This window comes from Triticum aestivum, chromosome 6A (assembly GCF_018294505.1).
Source record: "Triticum aestivum cultivar Chinese Spring chromosome 6A, IWGSC CS RefSeq v2.1, whole genome shotgun sequence".
Classification (NCBI taxonomy): domain Eukaryota; kingdom Viridiplantae; phylum Streptophyta; class Magnoliopsida; order Poales; family Poaceae; genus Triticum; species Triticum aestivum.
In genome coordinates this window covers 450,331,423-450,350,583 of record NC_057809.1, presented here as the reverse complement: position 1 = coordinate 450,350,583, position 19,161 = coordinate 450,331,423, and the positions used below count along the sequence as shown (strand labels likewise).

Sequence of the window (19,161 nt, the reverse complement as noted above, 5' to 3'; positions counted from 1 at the left end):
AGTGCAAAAGACTATGATATACAACCTTGGTGTAAGGTTTTAAGCATTATTACCATTATCTAAAAATTCATAGAAATGTAAGTCAGCAGGAATTCCTCTATACTAATACTTATAGGAGCTGCTATATTACAAACTTCAAAAATATCTATGTAATAAGATTTGGATTGCTTAGCACGTCCATGTTATAACCATAATTCTACACAGTAAGTACTCCATCCCCTTGTCTTAATAGTATTTCAGCGAGCTCCTGCTTGGTTTTCAGAAAATAGAATACTCACACATTGCCAAAGGCAAAATTTAAGTTGTGAATTTGAGTCTGGTATCATGTAAGTTGTGCTTGGTTGACTAAAAAAATATACTAATGTCTATTTGATGATAGATACCAACATGTGTTATGAACGTATAATATCACTCCACTTAGTCTAATACCATAATTGGTATAAAAAATTAGTTTGCTTTCTTATTACCAATAGCTTACCAACTTTTCTATCCCAAACAAAGCACTAACCTAAGTTAAAGTATATTGACTTCCAACCCTAAAACAAATTGCAATGCAGTCCCTTAATTAACCCACTTAAATTATTTAAGAACATGGAGGCTACGGAGTTAATTCAAAGCTACAGACTATGCCAAAAAAATTATAGATTGCTCTGGATGAGTACACATTACAGATGGGCGAAGAGAAGCATGAAACAATCATTTTTGTGACCACACACCTAATTGCCGCACCTAATCTTCTCAATGCTCATAGTCATGGGTTCTCTCCCCAGATCCATTGAGGGGCATAACTGAGTGGATCGAGGTGGTAGGCATCAGTGGGTGGCGGCTCCATGACACATCATGTGAGGCATTGTTGACCAGGAGCTTTGCACTGGGATCATGGATGCGGGTTGTGGTTGAGGGAGAAAGCTTGCTTCTCTTCTTCCGGATGTGCAGGTTGGTGGTGGACGCAAGTGTTCAGTGAAGCTCAGAGGCAGAAGGCATCCAACCAAATCATCATACTTGACACTTCAAAATCTGCATCCTTGGACAGAATCCCGTCTGTGATGCCGAGGTTTCACAGCGTGTTGCATTGGTGCCTTCTTACCTCACAGGTGCTCTCCTTCCCCGCTCGCAAGACCCTGCACGGAACGGAAATACTTACCATGATAATCGTATATATCTTCAGGTGCATCGCAATGATTACTTTTGTCAATGAGACAAAACTGAAATATGGATATAATATTCAGTCATTTACATGCGAACTTTTTTGGGAGTTTTTTCCGCTGAGTGCAAATTATATATTATTTTAAACAGATCATGTGATCCTAAGACACATCAGTGGTTTTCACATTAATTATATTGTATTTATGCCATAAAACATATACGTGATCCATCGGTTTCTTAGATGTTCCCCTCCAAACATATGAAGTGGTGAAAAGATTTATAAATCCCGTAACTTATATGGATTAAGAATGTTTATTGCAAATATTGGTACTTCAAATAAATTTGATTGTTGCATAAAGTCGGGAGATGCTCATCTGAATCACCTGCAAATATATAGATTAGCTATTGGTTTCATAAAAAAGAAACTAATTATCTTGCCGGTGTGGCCTTGTGGGAATATTCCAACAAAATAAGAACGCGCAATTTTGTTTTCATATACAGTAATTATCAACCTACTGAGAATGCAATAAACCATAGTACATCTAAGCTTATTAAGGGTCTAATCATATATGTATGCATCCATTAATTCCATCTATTCATCATCAGGTGTGTAATTATGCATCCATTAATCCAACATATCCATCAGTTCCATGTTTGTATAACCAAGTACTATACATATAAGAGCTGAAAAAAGATCAAACCTGAGATTAAACGGGCTGGAGCACGACAATCATATGTCCCACTGAACTCTGGAGCACACAAAAATAGTTTGATGCAAAGGAAAAACAAAGCACTTCGATGCTAGGATCAGTTTGTGCTTGTTCGAGTGTTTCGACACTTCGACCACCTACTATCAAAAGAGCACTACTATGTACGATCCACATTATCACTTTGACAGAAATTCAGACCACCTACTATCAAAAGAGCACTACTATGTACGATCCACAGTTGACACTTTGGCAGAAATTCAGAAACACATGTTCCATAGTAGAGTTCAGAAAAATTAACATGTCTGATGCCCGTTGCCTTGGCCTTTACTATCTACTTCATCTTTGAATCCACGGACAACCAAACAAATAAGATCAATCTCCAATCCCTGAAAAATCAACTGAGTATTCCCCTCTCGATCTCTTTGTTGCTCAGCCATGGGAGGCTGCAGAGCCAGAATAGGGGAGCTTGTGTGGGTTGGAGGCTGTCCGCGAGGAGGGCCTGCACGGGAGACGCAAAGTTTGATCTCTGTAGCAGGTCGTGAGCAACACTGGATGGGAGAGGATAGAGGTGTGGAGCCGGCGAGCAGCACACCTCGGGGGAGTGGAGACAGAGATGTCAGGGAGAGGTGGTGGTATCCTTGCGCACGGCAACGCGAGGCGATGGCAGAGATGCTGGGGCCTGGGGGTGCCGCGCGGTGTCGAGGTTAGTCGCCTCGGCGGGGTCCTCACCCACAATCAGGACATCCACCGGCGCTCCATCGTGGCTATCGACGGGCGCCGTGCTCTAGGGAGCCAGTGGCTAGGGCTCCGTCAAGGCTATTTACCGGCGGCGGGGGACTACAACGGTGATTGGGGACGGAAGATGGTGGCGAGGGCTGCCGTAAGCGGTGCCATGGGGGCGCGGCGGTGAAAGGAACCCTAGTTCCGGGGTGTCTCGCGTCCTCGTGCGGGAGAGAGAGGGCCTCTAGAATCCTTTTTTCACTTAATAATTAATAACAGATGAAAGTTTGCGGAGTGCGGGATGATTACCCAAAAAAGCAGGAGACAAAAATTAGGGACTAAGGACGTGCAGACCCAAATTAGTACCACCTCGTTTATATTACGATTTTGTCCATATAAATTGTAAAAGCGTATTATGACATGAGAAGAAAACGTATTGTGACGGTGAATCCACGGAGTCAATCCGTGCTTTATTATAAAAAATATATATATATATATATTATATACTAGTAAAAGTGCCCGTGCGTTGCAACGGGCGAACAACAAAAACTCACAAAAATTATAATGGTCACCATAAAACAATTCAAGTTAATCAGATTACGCCAACTAATGTAAATCCTACAAATCAAATCAATATTTAAGAATAACTCATGTAAGAAAGAGGAACCTGAGCTTAGAAAAAAAGAGGAACTTGCACACCATCCTGCCTTAATGGAAGCTCCTTCTGGCGCTGCTAGTGGCCACCACTGTGCCTCCTTGTCCTCGTGGGCAAACGTGGGAAAGGAGCAGATCCTCAGATCAAGGAGGCCATGGACGGGAGCAGCCGCTCAAGGAAAAGGACTACATATACTAATATCAACACTTCAGTATAGCAATAAACTTATGTGGCATCGCCCAAAAAATTAGTACAGCAAAAGGGCATGGAGTAAAAAAAACATGGTCCAAAATCATCTACTGGAAAAATAAATCAAAAGGACAATGTTTGTGTACCCACATGGGGATCAATGTTTTGTTTTAATGTTCTCTGAAGAGGTTGTGGCTCATGCCTCATGACATTTACAAGAGGAAAATTCAGATCATCTCTAGGTGCTAGCACTTTGCAGAAGCCTGCAAATCCAGTTTGGCTCCTCCAGTTAGTTCATGGTGTGCCGCCGCCTGCAGAAATAAGTCAAGAGCCAGCACATCCTTCGATGCCCGGTGGTGCGCCTAGCTATACAAATTTCACATATTACATGCCAGCTTCTATACCACATCCAATGAATCAGAGAGGCACGCATTTGGTTCGGGAGAATCGCAACGGTTCCCGATTGCAGCGCATTCTGAAACAATATCCGGCGTTTGGTACACGCACACCACGTATTCCGTAGCAGTGCTTTCCGATACAGGGTTCACAAAATTGAAAACGCTCACATGCGGCTGATTAGGAAAACAGGAGTCGGACGGCCAGACCAAACAGATCACGTATTCCTAAAACAAAAAGGTAAAACGGAGCTTCCCGATACCTTAACCGAAGAAGTAACCTGAGGGCGAACCAAACGCGTCGATAGTACCTTTCTAATATTTGCATACCACAATTTGGATAAGGTAGAATTTCATTTTGATAACATTTGTGATGCTGCCTCAAGTGTGTATCAACCTCATCATGGATTCCACCACAAGCTTTGAGAACAGAGAAAATTTGTGTTCCAACAACTTGGCTGGCCATGGTTGCTCCAGATTCCACAGCCAGTCCTGCAATTTTTATTTGGCGGTGTTCATCAGTCCACAAAATAAATGGGTAATGATATGAAGGGGTAAGATGATAGCTAACCATTGTCAAGAATCTAGACTATATCGTTAAGAAGGACCGAGGTGATTCGATGCACGGTCGTGATGACAATTGACCCGGAAAAATGATGTTGTAGTGTGTTCTGGATCAGGTTATCGGTTGCACTGTCCACCGAAGCAGTGGCTTCGTCCAGGACCAGTATCTTGGTGCGCCTAAGAATCGCCCTACCAACACAGAAGCTGACAATGGCCCTGCTCTAGTTCTGTCCATTCTCTACCATTTCGAGGGTAACTTTGAATTTTAGAAATTTCCAAAGAAGCAAGACTACCAAAATATGAACTGTATGGCACAATAGAGCAGACCTGGTGAGTCAAGTTTTAGCTCCTTTCTCCGAACTTCATCTCATAGCCGACAGTAATCCAAGGCCTGAAATGTCAAATAATATTTTTCAGATAAGTTAAGAAGATCATAGGGCCTCTGTATTCGATAAATGCAAACAACCATATTGTGGAGACATATCAAACTAAAAAACAATTGCGAGCACTTTAAAAGAGGGCCCTCTATTTCTGTTATTTTTTAATTCACCATGACCACTTTGTGCACACGCAGATGTAATCAACATAACAACATCTGTATTCATCAACCTCTGAGATGGAAATCAGGAGACATATTTGTGAACTCAGATGTTAATTGTGAACCATCTCCTAAGCTTGCCTGCTGAAGTAAGCCACTGTTTTCATGTTCCAAGAGGTCAAATTTTCATGCTGGTTCTAGTGATATTTTTCTGACTGAAATTATTTGTTAACATATACATATAAAATCATACTGATTGTAGAGGAGCTAAATATCTCAACCCCTTTTTACTGAAAATGATATGGATATCATACTCGTGTATTCAATGATGGCATAATGTTCCTGTTTTACTCTCTGAACTATATGTGCAAGGACAAAGCGAGAGCCATGGGGAAAACAAAAAAGGATCAATGTAGTGAGTTTGAGTGTGCATGCAACAGTCTGGAACATCAAATTCATTACACTGATACAACCACAAAGTACAGAACTTGCATATACTAACTTATTAAGCTCTGCAGTGTCATCACAAATGTGTTGAAGCAATCTGTATAAAAAGTTACTTACCTATGGAGGAGCATGTCTGGTTGTGGTGGTAGTCGGACTTGGGGCCAAAGGAGATGAGGTCACGGCCCTTGTCAAGGACGACATCTACCTCGCCAGCTCCCAACTTGGCACTGTCAAGGCCCACTGCAACATTGAGCTCCCAACAACGCTAACTTTTCCATATGAAAGAAGCAAATATTACTTAACAACAATAAATTATGTTCTCAAATTCAACATCCTTCAGAGCACCGGGGTCTCTAGCTCTCTGCCAATCCGAAGTTCCAAACGGTCCAATGCGAAAACCTCACAAAGTCACCACAAGCTTATTTCCTGATCTTTCGGTTCGAAAGAACTCCGAAGAATTTCAGGTATCATCAACCTGAGAATGGAAACAAAGCTTGGAAATGTCACTGCTAATCGATGGCACAATTAGTTTCAGAAATATATACAAAGAGCAGAGGTTCTGGAAATATTTTATAAACTGCCAGCGTCTAGGATTCTAATCTAGAAAAAATAGAACACATAAGGTTTCTGGTATTTTTTCTATTATTAAGGACTTGTAGCCTCCTGACTCCTATCATGAAGTGGCTTGCTTGGACCTCATGCAGGAACTTAACATACTTGATGTGCTTAACATTCAAAGGACTGATGTGCTTGATGGCGATTTGAACTACATGTCTTCTTATGTTATCCATTATCATAACCACATATGAAAATTACTAATTAGTATAAAATCACCCCTTTGATGTGAAAAGCATCTAAACAGATGATTGGCAATAGTACTGCACATAGCTAAATTATTTGGACTGGGTTGACCACTGAAGGCCATGCTACACCGTTGATCCCATCATGTAGGCCTAAATTCGCGTTGTTGGTGTGGTTGGGCATTTCATCAAACACCCAGAAGGACATAGTTTAATCAGTACAGAATTTGCCCACCAACGAATTGAGAGAGAAGCACTCAAAGAAGCATGGAGAACGGCACCATACCTCCCCCGCCTTTGCCGCCACCGCCCTCCTCCACCTGTATATCCCTTCCCCTCCACACCTCATGTCGTTGCGCCGCTGCAGCGGCAGGAGGACGATGTTGCTGCTTATCTGGAGGGACACGACCGGGAGGGAGCTCGAGGGAGTCGCGTCGATAGGGGGGCGCTACCGGTGGCGAGTTGGTTCAGCGCACAGATGGTTAGTCGTGGCGGCGCGAGATGCAGGGGGAGTTTTCGCCAGCGGCGCGCAGAGATTTGACTCGCAGGCGGTGTCGGAGTTGGGGCGCTGGAGTTCGGGGTGAGGACATGGAGGAGATGGGTCATGCCCTCGAGCTCACCTCCCCGAGATCCTGGTGCTGTCGTCCTCCTCGAATTCCTGTTGCCCGATCCGGCCTCCGTGGCATGGGTGTACTCCTTTGAGCGAAAGGGTGGCTCCGCAGATGCGAAGGCTGACGGCGTGGAGGGGCCCTGAATTAGTACCACCTTGCGTATATGCTTTAAATTTAAACTGAAAACGTAAATTCGTAGGAAGAAAGTGTATTGTGATGGTGAACCCACGGAGTCAATCCGTGCTTTATTATTAAAAAAAATAGTAAATAGTAAATATGCCCGTGTGTTGCACCGGGCGGAAAAGGGCACGACCTGCTTTTTATCCCATTATGCACCATTTTTTGTATCTAATTTTAATATACATCGATAATAAGGTTAGATTGATTAGTTCTTTATACGTAGCATGAAGTTCAGACGTGAAGAAGCCACCTTAGCGTTCTTCATTTGTTTTTATGGAAGAGTAGTTTTTTCTTGAAATAGATTGTCTGTCATTTTCTTTTTGCTTTTCTGAAAAACGCCTCTGTTCAGAAAGTCTCCTTTGATCTAACAATGATATTCATCATTGGATGCAAAATGAACGCTCGTGTATAACTCTAGGACTAAAAACATAAAGCATTGTAAGTCCGTTTCACAAAGCTATGATATGTGTGTGTGTGTGTGTGTGATTCAAAAAACATGTCAGCTAAGCTCAAAGGTTTCATCCATCATTAAAGGAAACAATTTTATATTTAAACATGCCAATTTCGTGGGCACTGCATCTCACTACAATTTTATGACTTCAGGGAGATAAGATACATGTAGATGCATAATGTTTCTTTCTCATGCCAATTAGCTAATCAACAGGGCACAAAATAGGGAGATAAACTATGGCAAGCAGGCAACCGAATTGACATAGCAACAACTTTGAATTTAGTTCAATAGTAATGGAAGGACCAGAATTAGTGAATCATAAACATGAAGGGTCGAAGCACTAAATCAGCGTGTGCTCAGCTCGGTCACCATAATCTACTTTATCTTCGCTGTGGGTTAAATGATAATCTACTTATCTCGTAGTAAAAAATTCTCAGCAAGCTTGAATATTAATTAGTTTATAGGCCAATCACTTGCTCCAAACTGCCATAGGAAAAACCAACAAATAGGAGCAGATGGCAACAGTGGTGAACATAAAAAAAATTGACAGTGCCTATACTTCGAGCCAAATATTACTGCTGTTAAGACAACATTATTGACTAATTAATCTTTCCAGTAGGCTTTTCACCAGCGACGTGTTATATATTACTACCGAAAAATAGTAAATATGATAATAATAAAACTAAAATTTTGCAGTTGAAAACATGGATTTTGTAGCAGACCAAATAGTCCTAAACCTGAAGCAAAATAGAACATGGCATATAAAAGTATTCTGTAAGAAAAAAACACCATGCACACTCTTTTATTTTTCATCTACAGATTCGTGGCACCCGAAATAGAGTAGTCCAAAATCCATCTCCTCTTACAAACCCTTAAGAACCGAGCAATTAAACATCATGGAAAGATAGAACTAACATAAATTCATACCAAAATTTACCTGGCAGCTCCAAAAGGTTAACAGGCATTCCCAAAAGACCATTGTTCTCTGCCCCTGTATGACATCTGCACCAAAATTATAAGAATAAAGAACCACTTTCTCCTCTAAACTTAATTAGCACCTGTATCTCCTATGGATGATGTTTACTCAACTCTGTTTAATCTGCTCACAGGAATAGAATCTCATGTGGGTATTAACCACAATCATGGCATTGGCAATGCCCGCAATGGTATGGACCCAATGTTGGGTTTCGTAGTAATTTCAAAAAAATCCCTACGCTCACGCAAGATCATGGTGATGCATAGCAACGAGAGGGGAGAGTATGATCTACGTACCCTTGTAGATCGACAACGGAAGCGTTTGCTTGATGTAGTCGTACGTCTCCACGGCCCGACCGATCAAGCACCGAAACTACGCACCTCCGAGTTCTAGCACACGTTCAACTCGATGACGATCCCCGGACTCCGATCCAGCAAAATGTCGGGGAAGAGTTCCGTCAGCACGACGGCGTGGTGACGATCTTGATGTACTACCGTCGCAGGGCTTCGCCTACGCACCGCTACAATATTATCGAGGACTATGGTGGAAGGGGGCACCGCACACGGCTAAGAATATGATCATGTGGATCAACTTGTGTTCCTAGGGGTGCCCCGGCCTCCGTATATAAAGGTTCAAGGGAGGGGGGCCGGCCGGCCAAGGTGTGGCATGCCAGGAGGAGTCCTACTCCCTCTGGGAGTAGGACTTCCCCTCTTTCCTAGTTGGAATAGGATTCGTGGGGTGGGAAGAGAGAGAGAGAGAGAGAGAGAGAGAGAGAGAAGGAGGGGGGCGCCGGCCCCCTCTCTCCTTGTCCTATTCGGACTAGGGGTGAGGGGCGCGCGGCCCAGCCCTGGCTGCCTCTTCTCTTCTTCCACTAAGGCCCACTAAGGCCCATATACCTCCCGGGGGTTCCGGTAACCTCCCGGTACTCCGGTAAAATCCCGATTTCACCCGGAACACTTCCGATATCCAAACATAGGCTTCCAATATATCAATCTTTATGTCTCGACCATTTCGAGACTCCTCGTCATGTCCGTGATCACATCCGGGACTCCGAACAACCTTCGATACATCAAAATGCATAAACTCATAATATAACTGTCATCAAAACCTTAAGTGTGCGGACCCTACGGGTTCGAGAACAATGTAGACATGACCGAGACACGTCTCCGGTCAATAACCAATAGCGGAACCTGGATGCTCATATTGGCTCCTACATATTCTACAAAGATCTTTTATCGGTCAGACCGCATAACAACATACGTTGTTCCTTTTGTCATCGGTATGTTACTTGCCCGAGATTCAATCGTCGGTATCCCATACCTAGTTCAATCTCGTTACCAGCAAGTCTCTTTACTCGTTCTGTAATACATCATCCCGCAACTAACTCATTAATTGCAATGCTTGCAAGGCTTAAGTGATGTGCATTACCGAGAGGGCCCAGAGATACCTCTCCGACAATCGGAGTGACAAATCCTAGTCTCGAAATACGCCAACCCAACATGTACCTTTGGAGACACCTGTAGAGCTCCTTTATAATCACCCAGTTACGTTGTGACGTTTGGTAGCACACAAAGTGTTCCTCTGGCAAACGGGAGTTGCATAATCTCATAGTCATAGGAACATGTATAAGTCATGAAGAAAGAAATAGCAACATACTAAACGATCGGGTGCTAAGCTAATGGAATGGGTCATGTCAATCAGATCATTCAACTAATGATGTGATCCTGTTAATCAAACGACAACTCTTTGTCCATGGTTAGGAAACATAACCATCTTTGATTAACAAGCTAGTCTAGTAGAGGCATACTAGTGACACTCTGTTTGTCTATGTATTCACACATGTATCATGTTTCCGGTTAATACAATTCTAGCATGAATAATAAACTTTTATCATGATATATAAGGAAATAAATAATAACTTTATTATTGCCTCTAGGGCATGTTTCCTTCAGTCTCCCACTTGCACTAGAGTCAATAATCTAGATTACACAGTAATGATTCTAACACCCATGGAGCCTTGGTGCTGATCATGTTTTGCTCGTGGAAGAGGCTTAGTCAACGGGTCTGCAACATTCAGATCCGTATGTATCTTGCAAATCTCTATGTCTCCCACCTCGACTAGATCCCGGATGGAATTGAAGCGTCTCTTGATGTGCTTGGTTCTCTTGTGAAATCTGGATTCCTTCGCCAAGGCAATTGCACCAGTATTGTCACAAAAGATTTTCATTGGACCCGATGCACCAGGTATGACACCTAGATCGGATATGAACTCCTTCATCCAGACTCCTTCATTCGCTGCTTCCGAAGCAGCTATGTATTCCGCTTCACACGTAGATCCCGCCACGACGCTCTGTTTAGAACTGCACCAACTGACAGCTCCACCGTTTAATGTAAACACGTATCCGATTTGCGATTTAGAATCGTCCGGATTAGTGTCAAAGCTTGCATCAACGTAACCGTTTATGATGAGCTCTTTGTCACCTCTATATACGAGAAACATATCCTTAGTCCTTTTCAGGTACTTCAGGATGTTCTTGACCGCTGTCCAATGATCCACTCCTGGATTACTTTGGTACCTCCCTGCTAGACTTATAGCAAGGCACACATCAGGTCTGGTACACAGCATTGCATACATGATAGAGCCTATGGCTGAAGCATAGGGAATATCTTTCATCTTCTCTCTATCTTCTGCAGTGGTCGGGCATTGAGTCCGACTCAACTTCACACCTTGTAACACAGGCAAGAACCCTTTCTTTGCTTGATCCATTTTGAACTTCTTCAAAATCTTGTCAAGGTATGTGCTTTGTGAAAGTCCAATTAAACGTCTTGATCTATCTCTATAGATCTTTATGCCTAATATGTAAGCAGCTTCACCGAGGTCTTTCATTGAAAAACTCTTATTCAAGTATCCCTTTATGCTATCCAGAAATTCTATATCATTTCCATTCAGTAATATGTCATCCACATATAATATCAGAAATGCTACAAAGCTCCCACTCACTTTCTTGTAAATACAGGCTTTTCCAAAAGTGTGTATAAAACCAAATGCTTTGATCACACTATCAAAGCGTTTATTCCAACTCCGAGAGACTTGCACCAGTCCATAAATGGATCGCTGGAGCTTGCACACTTTGTTAGCTCCCTTTGGATCGATAAAACCTTCCGGTTGTATCATATACAACTCTTCTTCCAGAAATCCATTCAGGAATGCAGTTTTGATATCCATCTGCCAAATTTCATAATCATAAAATGCGGCAATTGCTAACATGATTCGGACAGACTTAAGCATCGCTACGGGTGAGAAGGTCTCATCGTAGTCAATCCCTTGAACTTGTCGAAACCCTTTTGCGACAAGTCGAGCTTTGTAGACAGTAATATTACCGTCGGCGTCAGTCTTCTTCTTGAAGATCCATTTATTCTCAATTGCTTGCCGATCATTGGGCAAGTCAACCAAAGTCCACACTTTGTTCTCATACATGGATCCCATCTCAGATTTCATGGCTTCAAGCCATTTTGCGGAATCTGGGCTCACCATCGCTTCTTCATAGTTCGTAGGTTCATCATGATCTAGTAGCATGACTTCCAGAACAGGATTACCGTACCACTCTGGTGCGGATCTCACTCTGGTTGATTTACGAGGTTCGATAGTATCTTGTTCTGAAGTTTTATGATCATTATCATTAGCTTCCTCACTAATTGGTGTGGGTGTCACAGAAACAGTTTTCTGTGATGCACTACTTTCCAATAAGGGAGCAGATACAGTTACCTCGTCAAGTTCTACTTTCCTCCCACTCACTTCTTTCGAGAGAAACTCCTTCTCTAGAAAGTTTCCGAACTTAGCAACAAAAGTCTTGCCTTCGGATCTATGATAGAAGGTGTATCCAATAGTCTCCTTTGGATATCCTATGAAGACACATTTCTCCGATTTGGGTTCGAGCTTATCAGGTTGAAGCTTTTTCACATAAGCATCGCAGCCCCAAACTTTTAGAAACGACAACTTTGGTTTCTTGCCAAACCATAGTTCATAAGGCGTCGTCTCGACGGATTTTGATGGTGCCCTATTTAACGTGAATGCGGCCGTCTCCAAAGCATAACCCCAAAACGATAGCGGTAAATCAGTAAGAGACATCATAGATCGCACCATATCTAGTAAAGTACGATTACGACGTTCGGACACACCATTACGCTGTGGTGTTCCGGGTGGCGTGAGTTGCGAAACTATTCCGCATTGTTTCAAATGTACACCAAACTTGTAACTCAAATATTCTCCTCCACGATCAGATCGTAGAAACTTTATTTTCTTGTTACGATGATTTTCAACTTCACTCTGAAATTCTTTGAACTTTTCAAATGTCTCAGACTTATGTTTCATTAAGTAGATATACCCATATCTGCTTAAGTCATCTGTGAAGGTGAGAAAATAACGATATCCGCCACGAGCCTCAATATTCATCGGACCACATACATCTGTATGTATGATTTCCAACAAATCTGTTGCTCTCTCCATAGTACCGGAGAACGGCGTTTTAGTCATCTTGCCCATGAGGCACGGTTCGCAAGTACCAAGTGATTCATAATCAAGTGGTTCCAAAAGTCCATCAGTATGGAGTTTCTTCATGCGCTTTACACTGATATGACCTAAACGGCAGTGCCACAAATAGGTTGCACTATCATTATCAACTCTGCATCTTTTGGCTTCAACATTATGAATATGTGCGTTACTACTATCGAGATTCAATAAGAATAGACCACTCTTCAAGGGTGCATGACCATAAAAGATATTACTCATATAAATAGAACAACCATTATTCTCTGATTTAAATGAATAACCGTCTCGCATCAAACAAGATCCAGATATAATGTTCATGCTTAATGCTGGCACCAAATAACAATTATTTAGGTCTAATATTAATCCCGAAGGTAGATATAGAGGTAGCGTGCCGACCGCGATCACATCGACTTTGGAACCGTTTCCCACGCGCATCGTCACCTCGTCCTTAGCCAATCTTCGCTTAATCCGTAGTCCCTATTTCGAGTTGCAAATATTAGCAATAGAACCAGTATCAAATACCCAGGTGCTACTGCGAGCATTAGTAAGGTACACATCAATAACATGTATATCACATATACCTTTGTTCACCTTGCCATCCTTTTTATCCGCCAAATACTTGGGGCAGTTTCGCTTCCAGTGACCAGTCTGCTTGCAGTAGAAGCACTCAGTTTCAGGCTTAGGTCCAGACTTGGGTTTCTTCTCTTGAGCAGCAACTTGTTTGCTGTTCTTCTTGAAGTTCCCCTTCTTCTTCCCTTTGCCCTTTTTCTTGAAACTAGTGGTCTTGTTGGCCATCAACACTTGATGCTCCTTTTTGATTTCTACCTCCGCAGCTTTCAGCATTGCGAAGAGCTCGGGAATAGTCTTATTCATCCCTTGCATATTATAGTTCATCACGAAGCTCTTGTAGCTTGGTGGCAGTGATTGGAGAATTCTGTCAATGACGCAATCATCTGGAAGATTAACTCCCATTTGAATCAAGTGATTATTATACCCAGACATTTTGAGTATATGCTCACTGACAGAACTGTTCTCCTCCATCTTGCAGCTATAGAACTTATTGGAGACTTCATATCTCTCAATCCGGGCATTTGCTTGAAATATTAACTTCAACTCCTGGAACATCTCATATGCTCCATGACGTTCAAAACGTCATTGAAGTCCCGGTTCTAAGCCGTAAAGCATGGCACACTGAACTATCGAGTAGTCATCAGCTTTGCTCTGCCAGACGTTCACAACATCTGGTGTTGCTCCAGCAGCAGGCCTGGCACCCAGCGGTGCTTCCAGGACGTAATTCTTCTGTGCAGCAATGAGGATAATCCTCAAGTTACGGACCCAGTCCGTGTAATTGCTACCATCATCTTTCAACTTTGCTTTCTCAAGGAACGCATTAAAATTCAACGGAACTACAGCACGGGCCATTTATCTACAATCATACATAAACAAGCAAGATACTATTAGGTACTAAGTTCATGATAAATTTAGGTTCAATTAATCATATTACTTAAAGAACTCCCACTTAGATAGACATCCCTCTAATCCTCTAAGTGATTACGTGATCCAAATCAACTAAACCATGTCCGATCATCACGTGAGATGGAGTAGTTTCACTGGTGAACATCACTATGTTGATCATATCTACTATATGATTCACGCTCGACCTTTCGGTCTCCGTGTTCCGAGGCCATATCTGTATATGCTTGGCTCGTCAAGTATAACCTGAGTATTCCGCATGTGCAACTGTTTTGCACCCGTTGTATTTGAACGTAGAGCCTATCACACCCGATCATCACGTGGTGTCTCAGCACAAAGAACTTTCGCAATGGTGCATACTCAGGGAGAACACTTCTTGATAATTTAGTGAGAGATCATCTTATAATGCTACCGTGAATCAAAGCAAGATAAGATGCATAAAAGATAAACATCACATGCAATCAATATAAGTGATATGATATGACCATCATCATCTTTGTGCTTGTGATCTCCATCTCCGAAGCACCGTCATGATCACCATCGTCACCGGCGCGACACCTTGATCTCCATCGTAGCATCGTTGTCGTCTTGCCAATCTTATGCTTCCATGACTATCGCTACCGCTTAGTGATAAAGTAAAGCATTACAGCGCGATTGCATTGCATACAATAAAGCGACAACCATATGGCTTCTGCCAGTTGCCGATAACTCGGTTACAAAACATGATCATCTCATACAATAAAATTTAGCATCATGTCTTGACCATATCACATCACAACATGCCCTGCAAAAACAAGTTAGACGTCCTCTACTTTGTTGTTGCATGTTTTACGTGGCTGCTACGGGCTTAAGCAAGAACCAATCTTACCTACGCATCAAAAACCACAACGATAGTTTGTCAAGTTGGTGCTGTTTTAACCTTCGCAAGGACCGGGCGTAGCCACACTTGGTTCAACTAAAGTTGGAGAAACTGTCACCCGCAAGCCACCTATGTGCAAAGCACGTCGGAAGAACCGGTCTCGCGTAAGCGTACGCGTAATGTCGGTCCGGGCCGCTTCGTCCAACAATACCGCCGAACCAAAGTATGACATGCTGGTAAGCAGTATGACTTATATCGCCCACAACTCACTTGTGTTCTACTCGTGCATATAACATCAACATATAAAACCTAGGCTCGGATGCCACTGTTGGGTTTCGTAGTAATTTCAAAAAATTCCTACGCTCACGCAAGATCATGGTGATGCATAGCAACGAGAGGGGAGAGTATGATCTACGTACCCTTATAGATCGACAATGGAAGCGTTTGGTTGATGTAGTCGTACGTCTCCACGGCCCGACCGATCAAGCACCGAAACTACGGCACCTCCGAGTTCTAGCACACGTTCAGCTCGATGACGATCCCCGGACTCCGATCCAGCAAAATGTCGGGGAAGAGTTCCGTCAGCACGACGGCGTGGTGACGATCTTGATGTACTACCGTCGCAGGGCTTCGCCTAAGCACCGCTACAATATTATCAAGGACTATGGTGGAAGGGGCACCGCACACGGCTAAGAATATGATCACGTGGATCAACTTGTGTTCCTAGGGGTGCCCCGGCCTCCGTATATAAAGGTTCAAGGAAGGGGGGCCGGCCGGCCAAGGTGTGGCGCGCCAGGAGGAGTCCTACTCCCAGAGGGAGTAGGACTCCCCCCTTTCCTAGTTGGAATAGGATTCGTGGGGTGGTAAAAGAGAGAGAGAGAGAGAGAGAGAGAGAGAGAGAGAGAGAGAGAGAAGGAGGGGGGCGCCGGCCCCCTCTCTCCTTGTCCTATTCGGACTAGGGGTGAGGGGCGCGCGGCCCAGCCCTGGCTGCCTCTTCTCTTCTTCCACTAAGACCCACTAAGGCCCATATACCTCCTGGGGGGTTCCGGTAACCTCCCAGTACTCCGGTAAAATCCCGATTTCACCCGGAACACTTCCGGTATCCAAACATAGGCTTCCAATATATCAATCTTTATGTCTCGACCATTTCGAGACTCCTCGTCATGTCCGTGATCACATCCGGGACTCCGAACAACCTTCGGTACATCAAAATGCATAAACTCATAATATAACTGTCATCGTAACCTTAAGCGTGCGGACCCTACGGGTTCGAGAACAATGTAGACATGACCGAGACACGTCTCCGGTTAATAACCAATAGCGGAACCTGAATGCTCATATTGGCTCCTACATATTCTACAAAGATCTTTTATCGGTCAGACCGCATAACAACATACGTTGTTCCTTTTGTCATCGGTATGTTACTTGCCCGAGATTCAATCGTCGGTATCCCATACCTAGTTCAATCTCATTACCGACAAGTCTCTTTACTCGTTCTGTAATACATCATCCCGCAACTAACTCATTAGTTGCAATGCTTGCAAGGCTTAAGTGATGTGCATTACCGAGAGGGCCCAGAGATACCTCTCCGACAATCGGAGTGACAAATCCTAATCTCGAAATACGCCAACCCAACATGTACCTTTGGAGACACCTGTAGAGCTCCTTTATAATCACTCAGTTACGTTGTGACGTTTGGTAGCACACAAAGTGTTCCTCTGGCAAACGGGAGTTGCATAATCTCATAGTCATAGGAACATGTATAAGTCATGAAGAAAGAAATAGCAACATACTAAACGATCGGGTGCTAAGCTAATGGAATGGGTCATGTCAATCAGATCATTCAACTAATGATGTGATCCGGTTAATCAAACGACAACTCTTTGTCCATGGTTAGGAAACATAATCATCTTTGATTAACAAGCTAGTCTAGTAGAGGCATACTAGTGACACTCTGTTTGTCTATGTATTCACACATGTATCATGTTTCCGGTTAATACAATTCTAGCATGAATAATAAACTTTTATCATTATATATAAGGAAATAAATAATAACTTTATTATTGCCTCTAGGGCATATTTCCTTCACCCAATACCCCTCCCGCTCTGCTCTCTCCCCTGCCGGTGTTTGCCATTATACCGGAGGACGTCACCGCGTGGGATGCTGAACGAAGGCACCGCCACCGGGATCTGGATGTTTCACAGGAAGGTTGTTCACCCAATCATCCTACATCCCTGATGTCATATGAAAAAATTTCCATGTGGAACATCAACACGAAATCAAGAATAAGTCTTCGTGTTTAGTGAGGTAGTGCTAAATCAATTTCCTATGCCGCTTAATCAATTTCCTGATTTCATGAAGCCATATAAAAGATATTTCCCTGATAAAGTACTAATTCTTCAAACACAAATTTCTTGTGGGAATTAGCACAAACATTTGCTTGGCAACCAAAACTCGGTTTCTCATATTACATTGTACTGTAGTAATGTAATGGGTACTATCGATCTTCTCAAACATAATAAGAAGGGCTAGCTTATAAACAGAAAACACTGTTTTATGGCTCAATAAGTATTAGCAAACATGACATGATAGCAGGAGTGCTATGATCAATTTTACAAAATTGGGCAATAATGTAGCAAGGCGTTCAACTTGTTTGGGCAAGTGATGTTCAGCATGTTCAGTTTGATCTTACCAAAAGGATCAACGTAATTCAAGACAGGGGAACTGAACCAAGAATACATTGGTGCCTATCAATAACTCCCAATTGGATTTCGCCTTAAATCAGTGCAGGGGTGGCAGGGGAGCACATGTGTATACCTGCACGTGGTCGTGAAGATCGGTTCAGACGAAGTAGCGTCCTCGTCAGCGTTGCAGAGGAGGGCCTGAGTGGAGGAGCCGGCTTCCATGGATAGCACACGCTGAGATGGGGAGCGGCTACACGACAAAAAAATCGGAGGCCAGCAGCACATTGGAAATCCATCAAGAGTTGGCCTGCAGTGTTGGAGTATATAGTCAATGTTCTCAAGACTTTGCAGATTCAACTTCTCAAGTAAAATCATAGTAAAATTGATTCGTTTTACACATTATGAACATTCAGAAGCAGATAACAAAACTATCAGGCGGCTATTCACTGTTGCTAAAATTGTATCTGACCATTAGATGAGTAAGTCACCAGAGAAGTTGTTATGTATATAGAACATGTACTTCCAACACTCATGGGTGCTGCCCACACGCCACAACAAAAACTTTGATACAAAATCAATCAGGGGAGAGCATGCCCATGCCACTGAACTCTCATGCGATCTGGGGGTTGTTGTTGGCCACAGGATGAACTTATGAAGGGCATCTCTAGCAGTTAGCGACGATGCGAGATATGTTTTTTACGGGGAGGAGAGGAATCGGGACACATACCTGGATCAGCCGACCGGAGCCACCGCCGGACCGAGACGCCACGGCCATGGAGCGCCGGCCGCCGCGCTGGATCCTGACCTGATCCGCCTCGCCGCGACGTCCGCCGCTTCCCGCCGTTCCCGCCTCCCTGTCGTTCCCCACTTTCGAGAGCCCTGCCGCCGTCGTCCTACATGTCCCGATTGGATCGGGGCTTCGGGAGCGCCGCCGCTCGATCTAAAGCCAAACGTGCACAGAGGGTTGACGAAGAAAAATAACTGCGGGTTAAATTAGCGAGAACCGTTTATTCGACGGTGAGAGACGGGGCAAGGCCCAACTGGATCGCGGCCCAGTTAAGCGACCAAGAACGTAGCGGTCAATCGAGTCAATTGGAGAGACAAAATTTAGTACCACCTCGAATATGTTTTAAATTTAAACTGAAAGCGTAAAATCACGGGAAGAAGCGTATTATGACGGTGAACCCACGGAGTCAATCTGTGCTTTATTATT

The 19,161-nt window shown here is 43.4% G+C and overlaps 1 long non-coding RNA gene across 4 annotated transcripts; it reads right to left on the bottom strand.

Annotated features, from left to right (window-relative positions):
* Window positions 1–544: 544 nt before the first annotated feature.
* On the bottom strand, window positions 545–19,111 carry LOC123127854 (uncharacterized). Of its 4 annotated transcripts, none has more exons than XR_006462842.1 (9): window positions 18,676–19,111; window positions 18,082–18,255; window positions 8,344–8,408; window positions 6,451–6,895; window positions 5,482–5,839; window positions 4,707–4,770; window positions 4,387–4,617; window positions 1,848–4,307; window positions 545–1,121 (listed from the first exon to the last, which is right to left on the bottom strand). It is a non-coding gene; the product is annotated as an uncharacterized lncRNA (long non-coding RNA). The 4 variants fall into 4 exon arrangements; XR_006462844.1 differs by having other exon boundaries at window positions 545–2,355; window positions 2,449–4,307; XR_006462840.1 differs by having other exon boundaries at window positions 545–4,307.
* Window positions 19,112–19,161: the final 50 nt, after the last annotated feature.